General features: G+C 44.7%; 1 long non-coding RNA gene across 1 annotated transcript; it reads left to right on the plus strand.

Annotated features, from left to right (window-relative positions):
- The first annotated feature begins 8667 nt into the window (after positions 1–8667).
- On the plus strand, positions 8668–9090 carry LOC115645486. Its single transcript, XR_003998759.1, has 3 exons — positions 8668–8843; positions 8890–8893; positions 9031–9090. It is a non-coding gene; the product is annotated as an uncharacterized LOC115645486 (long non-coding RNA).
- Positions 9091–9401: the final 311 nt, after the last annotated feature.

The following is a 9401-nucleotide window of genomic DNA, read 5'->3' on the forward strand; positions in this document are numbered from 1 at the left end:
TCCCTACCAAGGTCAGTGGCCTGTTGTGTGACCAACATGTTAACATTTGCAAAGCGCTTTGAGATCCCTGATTGGAAGGTCCCACTTAGGCCCACAATATTATTGTTATTATTTAACCAGCTTTTGAAATCCTTATTCAATTTTGACTCAGTCTTTAATTAAGAAGGGTCCTGCCAGAATAGGAACTGAATAAAACTAAGTAAAGACTTCAAAATTTGGCCCACTATTACTATTCTTATGGCAGAAGAAGCTCTCTCTTGGATACAACCCCTGGTTTTTGGTGCACTTTTCCTAGATACCTATATTATGCAAACTGTTCTGTAATAAAAGGTACATTTCCTTTAAGCCATCCTGAATTTTAAGCTGCCGGAGTCAGTAATTAAACTTAGCCATGTCTGTCAGGTTCAGAGCCAAATATTTTAAGATCATCTAATCAGTTGCTTCTTTTCTTCACCTGACTGAAATCAGTCTAGGAGACAAGAAAAACAAAAACTGACTGCAGGACTTTTACATGTACATGCTTTTCAGAAATTAGAGTATCATTTATACCCTACACTATTCTACAGCAAACTATTTGTAGTATTTGTAGAACCACACAATCATCCATTAAGGTGTGAAAAATAGTTTTGTAATATGTATATTTCCTCTCTCTGTTATGTATCTCATTACATTCCTGTTGACTGTTTACATATACAAAGAAAGGGACTTAGATTTTGTGTACTTCAGTTGCCCATAAAAAATAATCCAAATTCTTCCCATCTCCCATCTTGACTGCTGCAACCTCCTGTCTGGATTTCTTGACATCCACCTTGCTCTCCTGAGGTCCATTCAAAACACTGCTGAAAAAATCATATTCCTGGCTTCTCCATCAGGGGCGGCTCCCGGTCCCATCACGCCAAGTGCGTGCTTGGGGCGGAAAGCCGCAGGGGGGCGCTCTGCTGGCACCATTATGAGTGTGGTTGGGCCAAGGATGGAATGGACAACAGGGGCAGCTCTAAGGATTTTGCTGCCCCAAGCACAGCAGGCAGGCTGCCTTTGGCGGTTTGCCTGCGGGAGGTCCGCTGAAGCCGTGAGACCAGCGGACCCTCCACAGGCAAACCGCCAAAGGCAGCCTGCCTGCTGTGCTTGGGGCAGCAAAATCCTTAGAGCTGCCCCTGTTGTCCATTCCATCCTTGGCCCAACCACACTCATAATGGTTCCACTTGCTTCACCATCTCTGCTGCAGTGAACGCAGGGTTCTACTCAAGGCCTTTTTCAACTTATCATAGCCCTTCCCAGTATATTGTAGTATCTCCCTTGTTACACGCTTTTATATCTTATCATGTCAGACCTGCCCTCATTGGCTTCACCAACCAGCCTCCATCAACCATATGTCCTCTTCTCCCACCATCACATTTTCTCATCTGCCACTACTCTGCCCTTTTTCAAATCTCTCCTCAACGGCCATGTCTACCATGTTGCTTACAGGAAATGCCAGCTAATTAATGGCTAGGTAGATGGACTTATATTTTTCATATAGCCTATAAATAAAATACTCTCACAACTCTCTAGCTGTATATATTTGGCCTACTTAAGTACAAGTCCGTATTGTTATTTTCCCCCCTTCTTCCTTCCAATTGTTTGTTACATTCCACTTGTAGCATTTCAGATTAATTAAATTGTAAGTTCTTTAGGGCGGGAATCATGTTTTCCTATATATATGTACAGAGGTGAGTGAAAAGGGGTCTTTGTCTTGACTGGGGTCTATAGTCACTACTGTAATATAAATAAATAATAACTCATCTTTTCATCATCTTAATGGCTGTATGATCTGTGTGTATTTATGCAATTGCAGTAAGTAGCTGTAGAAAGCACTGTGATAACGTCAATAGGAGCCCAGTATGGGAATGTAAAATTAATGAGCTAGATGGTAATCTCCTTTTTAGGCAAATCACATTTTGTAATACAGCACACCCTCTCAATTAGTCTGTTCTCAGGAGCCAGAGAATCTGTGTATTGTAGTGAAGTGCACATTAAAATTGAGTGCATTTCCCGGGAAGATCAGTGTAGCTGATAGTCAAAGTACAATAACCTTGTTTGAAATGTAATCTTATAGCAGAGAGCATTATAGAGACAATGCGCTGTACTTTCATATTTGTGGGTTTTTTTAAAGTTTCTGGGGGTATTTATTAGTAAAGTGAAAGATATTTTAGCAGATTTTGTTAAGAAAAACATAATAGGAAAGCCAAGCTGTGTCCTTCTGCAAGTTTGTGCTATGCCAAAGCACTGATCAAATTATTAGCAAAGTGTATGACTGGCAGAGAGCATGAAGACCTGTTTCTTGCTCTCCATGGTAATTATCATTCTCATCACAAAGGTTAAGATTCAGACTTCCCTTCCTAGTGCAACTGAGATCTGAATCACTTCATAATAAGCACTGTGCTGCTAGAAAAGGCGCACTGTGCAGGCATCATAACTGCAGTTTTACTGGACTCTAACAGTGGAAAATGATTGAAAAAGGAAGTCCCTTGACAGAGGAAAATGTAGGGAATATGAATCTTTGCTGATGGTCAAATGCTGCTGTCTTGTCTGTACCTATTTTGTCATTTGTCTGAAAATGAATGCTTTCTGCTCCCCCATCCAGTTATGATGGGATCCTAATGAAGTGGCTGTGCATATGAAATCAAAACACTTGTATAGGACATTGAAGACCGTTTTAAGTTAATTAGCACTGCTATTATACAGAGAATGGGCCCAATCCAGCTGTTTTTGACTTAGGCAAAATTCCAATTCATTTCATGGGCTCAGTAGGAGTTTAACTGATTAAGGACTGTCAGATAGGGCACATTATTTGCAGAGATCAGATAGGGCAGAGGGTTAAGTTAAGGGGGCATTTTGGAGGCCAAAGTTCAAATCTAGTTTAGGTCATCATAAGTGAAATTAGTTTGGTACTCTCAAACCAGACGTCAGTGGACATTAATATACATCATGACAGCACAGTGTAAATTGGCAAAAGTGGTGATTTCTGCTTAAGACTAGAGTAGGGAAGATGTAGCAGGTCACAGGTCACTCTTGAAGAGATGAGAGCTGGTCAAAAACAATATTTTATTTTCAGAAAATGTTGTCAAATGTTTTAAAAAATTGAAGTTTCCAATATAAAAAAGAAACAATTAAAATGTGGAGAAAAAAATCCTGATTTTAGATATGGCCTAATTCATTTGTACTTTTAGTGGAATGATCTCGGACCACTGAAGTGCATGAGAGATTTGCTGGAGAATGCAATGGGAGGGACAAGACCTGTAATGCAAAGCAGAACATGAAGTCGCAGAGGATTCAGGGGAGCGTTCTGACAGATGGGCACAAGCAGCAGCTCAGCTCAGACAAACTGGAAAACCATTGTAGGTCACATTTTCAAAAAGGCCACCACCCAGATTTGAATTTGGGGGCCCAAAAATGTAGAGGGTTTTGGTGGACATGTGTTCCTTTGTGTATACCCTACTGTACTTTGCATACTTCCCATACCTCCTCTTATGAAAAAGAACATTTTATATGTCTCACTCAAAGTAAATGACCACTACATAGGTGAGTTAAAGTTTGCACTTGAGACATTACACAGCAAGTCATGAGCCAAGGCTGTAAAACATTTACCTGTTACGATTTTTTCATTAGTTGATTGGTACCCAATACTGTGCCCAATTCAGGGGGTATTTCCATTCATTTCAAATGAAATCCACCTACTTACCAAAAGTGATTATGACTCATGTTGTAACAGTGCCTCTCAGCTCATAAATTTCACTATATGAAAAAGTCTAGGAGCTCTGATGTATTTCACATCTTCATAGTGTGTATCTTAGTTTAGCTCTTTTCAAGTTTAAGAAATGGATCAACAAAAGATCTGTGGGTTATACACAGAACAGTGTCTGCTGACTTTAATTAACAAACACCCTCCTTTAGTTCAAACGGCAAAGCATTTTCCTGGAACATTTCCTGCCTCTTTGAGTTTTGTCTGAAAGTTAATTTATCAGCTGGCATACATACTTAGGCACATGGAACCCAAACCTGCTTTCATTGAAGTAAATGGGAGTTTTGCCATTGGCTTCAATGAGAGCAGGTGCATACCCTTAATGAAGTGTGTAATGGTATCAGTGTACACACAGAAAACCTGGACTCAGTCAGCATTAAAGGAGAAGAACCATTTATAAGAATCCCAGAGCATGTGAATGGTGCATCATGGTGACATTTAAGCGTTGTCAAGGACAGTGAAAAGATCAAGTTGAAGAACAGAATTAGACATGAAGATACTGTCACACTGAAACTATTCACCTGCCACTTGGAGAAGTTTATAAAAACCTTGAATAGGAAGGAAAAGGGCCTCATGATAAATTAGAGCACCTAAGCCACATCAGATCAGCAGATAACATAGTCATCTTTGCTGAAAAATCCCTAAAGACCTTGAAGCACTAATGAGAGAATTAAACGTGAAGAGTATGGCATGAGCAATTAGGATAAGGGAGGGTGGAATTGCCCCCAATAAGACTGGATGCCCAAACCTTCACCCCATATTGAAATCAGGCAAGACCCAAACCTTTGCACAAATATGAAAAAGTCAAAATGTTTCCCCTCTCATTATTTTTCATTTTCCATTGCTTCCCTACTTCCTGCCTCTTGCTAGGAATACAAGTGCTGGAATGCTGCAACTTTCTAGAATGTTTTCTTGCAGTATTTTCAGCTTGCCCTGAAACAAGAAGTACCGGAAATCTCATAGCAGTGCTTTCATAGCTGGGGAGACCTATCTTGTCACACATTAAATAGATCAGGCTCGGTCACTATTTGGATAGAAGACGTTATGGGGAAAACACAAGGTACTGCACAGAGGATGTAGGATGATTCAGTAGATGGTGCTCGGGTGCTTTTTCTCCGTCAGTATAGAACTGACTTCCCAGCATGCTGAGAAGAGGCCTTGCTTTTGCTAGACAGTATTGCTAACATTTGGATGAGATATATTGCCAAGCTCCTTACCACTTGTCTTTATTATATGATTTTTCTTTTCCTCGACTAAAGTACCTACATTTTGCCTAACTGAATATCTCGTGAGGTTTCAGTGATATATGTTGTTCATCTTCACTTCTTGCCCTAAACTGTTGTGTTACTGTGCACTGCTGAAGAGTGGCTGCATTTCACTCCAGAGGGTTCTGCTTTCAGCTGCGTATAAAATTATCCCTTATATTCTGGGCTCAGTTCTGCTTTGCCTTGCAGTTCCATGGTTTCAGTTGGAATACTTCATTAGCAGAGAAATTGCCCTATAAAAATGGAAGCTGGGTCTGAACCACCTTTAAAAAAATTGACATGTTAAATATTTGGCAATACCCACAGTCAAAATGAGTCCATTTGAATCTGTGCCCCTGGTCACTTTTACTTTCCCTTGGTGTCAACAGGCTTCCTCAGTCAGTCCTTCTGTTAGCATTTTGGTTTTTCCCAGAGGGTGATCTGCTGATTAATAGTCTAATGAGTAAATGAGGTGTAGCTGAGGAATGGTGTGGTGTTGGAGGCCATGCCTTTAAGGACTGAGCTTCCCAGACAGAGATTCTGGGTGGAGTGCTCTTGTTATGCATAGTCAGCTGGAACCAGACACCTCCCCCCCTCCCCAGCTTTGGCAAGCAGCCCCTAAGCATTGAGTGATCACTGACTAGCATATGGTGCCAGGAGTACAGCACACGGAGGAGATAATGCTTAGTGGAGGAATGGAGCACTTAAAAGCCCCAGCAGAGTTGAAACTCTTTGGAAATATGGAAGACAACTGGAGAAGGTGTAATCAGCACTTTACTCTGTATCTACAAGCATTGGATGGCAGCAAAAAGGAAGATAGTCACTGGTTCTGAAGCCCTTGATCTGTTTAATAATTTTCAGTTAGCACAGGGAGAGGAGGCTGCTTAGGAAACGGTAGTACAGAAATTTGAGAAGTGCTGCACTCTACTTAACAATGAAACATATGAGAGCGATGTTTTTAAACTAGAAGTGCAAAGGGAAGGTGAAACCATAGAAGTTTTGGCACTAGATCAATCACAGAATCTTTCAATTTGGAGATGCTAAATGGGTCCCTAATAAGAGACCAGCTCATGGTTGGCATCTGGGGGTATGGCTACACTTACAGTTTTGCAGCGCTGGTAGTTACAGCTGTGTTAGTACAGCTGTGTAGGGCCAGCGCTGCAGAGTGGCCACACTTACAGCAACCAGCGCTGCAGTGTGGCCACATTTACAGCACTTGCAGTGCTGTTGGGAGTGGTGCATTGTGGGCAGCTATCCCACGAGCACCTCGTCCCATTTTGGCGCTGTGGCTTGTGGGAAGGGGAAGGAAGTGTGCGGGTCTTTCTGCTTCCTGTTCCAACGCCCCATGGTGCTTTGCTACACATTCCGAGCAGTTTGGTGGCATTGTGAGTCTGCAGCGCGATTTCTGCGGTTTTTGTTATAAATGGAGCCTGAGCTGCTGAGGACCTTGCTGATGAATGTTGCCAGCACATCACGCATGGCAGTGGAGCTATTCCTTCAGCTGCAAAGTGAGAGTGACAGTGACAGTGAGGAGTCAGACGATGATATTGAATCGCCTGACGGTGAAGACACTAAATTGCTTGTGGCAGCAACAGACATGCTCAGCACCGTGGAACGGCGCCTTTGGGCTCGGGAAACCAGCACTCAGTGGTGGGATCACATCGTCCTGCAATCTTGGGATGACGAGCAGTGGCTGCAGAACTTTTGGATGAGAAAAGCCACTTTCATGGCACTGTGTGCTGAGCTCGCCCCTACCCTGCGGCGCAGGGACACGAGATTGAGAGCTGCCCTGCCAGTGGAGAAGCGGGTGGCTATTGCAATCTGGAAGCTGGCAACTCCAGACTGCTTCCGATCAGTGGCGAACCAGTTTGGAGTGGGAAAGTCCACCGTTGGAATGGTGCTGATGCAAGTTTGCACAGCCATTAATCGCACCCTGCTAAGAAGAACTGTGACTCTTGGGAACGTGCAGGACATTGTGGATGGCTTTGCAGAAATGGGTTTCCCTAACTGTGGAGGGGCAATAGATGGGACGCATATTCCTATTCTGTCACCACCCCACCTGGCATCAGAGTACGTTAATCGCAAGGGGTATTTCTCCGTGGTTCTGCAAACGCTTGTGGATCACCGTGGGCATTTCACTGACATTTACTCAGGATGGCCTGGAAAGGTGCACGATGCACGCATCTTTCGGAACAGTTCCCTGTTCAGGAGGCTGAGGGCCGGGACTTTTTTCTCAGACCGCAAGATCACAGTAGGGGACGTCGAAATGCCCACTGTGATCCTTGGAGACCCCGCTTACCCCTTAATGCCATGGCTCATGAAACCGTATACAGGGAAGCTTGACAGGAGCAAGGACTGGTTCAACTACAGGCTGAGCCGGTGCAGAATGACTGTGGAGTGTGCTTTTGGCCGTTTGAAAGCCCGCTGGCGCTGTCTTTATGGGAAGCTAGATTTGGTGGAAAGCAGCATCACCGCTGTTATATCCGCGTGCTGTACCCTCCATAATATTTGTGAAGGGAAGGGTGAAAGATTCAGTGAGGAATGGACCTCCGAGGTTCGACGCCTAGAGGATGAGTTTGCTCAGCCAGAGAGCAGGGCTAATAGGGAGGCCCAGGAAAGGGCTTCAAGGATTAGGGATGCTTTAAGGGAGCAATTTGATGCTGAGAGCCAACAGTAATGTTTGGTGCATTTGATGTGCTTTGCTGTACCTTGGGGCACAATATTTACCACTTCCAGCAATAATATAACGTAGTGAAAAAGAAAAAAAACCTTTATTCAACATACAGTACATAAAAGGCAAGGGGGTTGGGGTGGTGGACTGTACATTCACAGGTTTGAATATGTCCTATTTTGATCACTATTCAATGTCTGCTGCACTTCAGGATTACTATGCTGCAGGGTAATGGGGATGGAGTGAACAGGGTAAGAATTATAGTTATCAGGGCTGGTAGGTGATCGTACAGGTGTTGGGGGCAGCTGGGGGTAATAAGAAACTAGCTGCTGGAGAAAGTTGTTTTGTGGAAATACTGGGGAACAAGAAAGAGAGCTTTGGGAGGGCTGTGGGTTACAACGGTACATATTTGTCTGCATGGCTACGAGAGACGCGAAAGACTCAGTTTGACGAGCCAGGAGGCTTATCATCTGCTTTGTGGTTTTTTTTGGCAGACAATTCCTTTCTCCTGCTTTCTGTTTGCCTCCATTCATGTACACTCTGTCTCCATTCATACATTTTCTCTCTCCATTCCTGTGTCTTCCTACTTTCTCTGTTGTAGTGACTCTTAACTGATTTGATCAATTCTTCTTTCGATTTTCTGAGATTTCGTCTCAAGTTCTGCAATCTACGTGAGGCCGGTGATCCGGCTGCATTAGTCAAGGTCACTAGAAAAAAGAGAGATAGAACCATGTAATACACAGAGGCTACATTGTTTATTATCACACAGTGAAGGACTTTTTAGACTTTTGGTGGCGTCCTTCTTACATACCTCACATAACACAGAGAGGGCAGGGAAGCTAAAGTCATGGCGAGCAATGGGGTGAGTGGTTTTCCCCCGAGTTCCCCTTGGGAGTGGGAATTGACCGATGGGTCACTGGGGTTTATCTGCAATGGGTACAGGAGGTAGCTGGTATCCTGAACAGGGGACAGTAGTGAACAGGAAGGTGGCGAGCTGCTGGGGGAGAGGGGTTGGGCTTTGGTACGCGTTCACGCCATCCTGCTGGTGGTGGTGGGGGGGGAACGCACCGCGGTGCTGGATGCCTGCTTGGAGGGGGGTGCATAACACCGGAGCACACCGCGGGGCTAGCTACGTGCTGGGAGGGGGGTGGGGAACACTGGAGCACACCGCGGGGCTAGCTACGTGCTGGGAGGGGGGTGGGGAACACCGGAGCATACCGCAGGGCTAGCTACATGCTGGGAGGGGGGTGGGGAACACCGGAACGCACCACGGTGCTGGATGCCTGCTGGAAGGGGGGTGCATAACGTGCTGGCTACGTGCTTGGAGCGGGGAGTAAACAACAGAGCGCAATGGGCTGGGGAAACGCGAACCTGGCTCCCTGCACTCAAGTATCACTAAATTCTCAACAGAGTTTCCTACTGCCAGACATATCACTGCTGCGTGTTACCTGGGAAGAGAGGGAGGGTCTTCTACAGCAATGTGGATATCGCCCTGGCCCCTATGCAGCTTGCCTGTGTGCAGCCATGGTCCCCCCACCCCTCGCTGCACAGTGGATCGGACAAGTTAGCCTGACCGGGACAAGGAACACGGCGGCTCTCCCGATCAACTTGAGAAAGCAAATTGCAAACGCTCTGGCTGCAACTTTTCAAGAGATTACCGAGGCAGATTACAGAGATGTGATAGAGCAAATCAATGGGCTATTCC

This window comes from Gopherus evgoodei, chromosome 2, assembly GCF_007399415.2.
Source record: "Gopherus evgoodei ecotype Sinaloan lineage chromosome 2, rGopEvg1_v1.p, whole genome shotgun sequence".
Lineage (NCBI taxonomy): Eukaryota > Metazoa > Chordata > Testudines > Testudinidae > Gopherus > Gopherus evgoodei.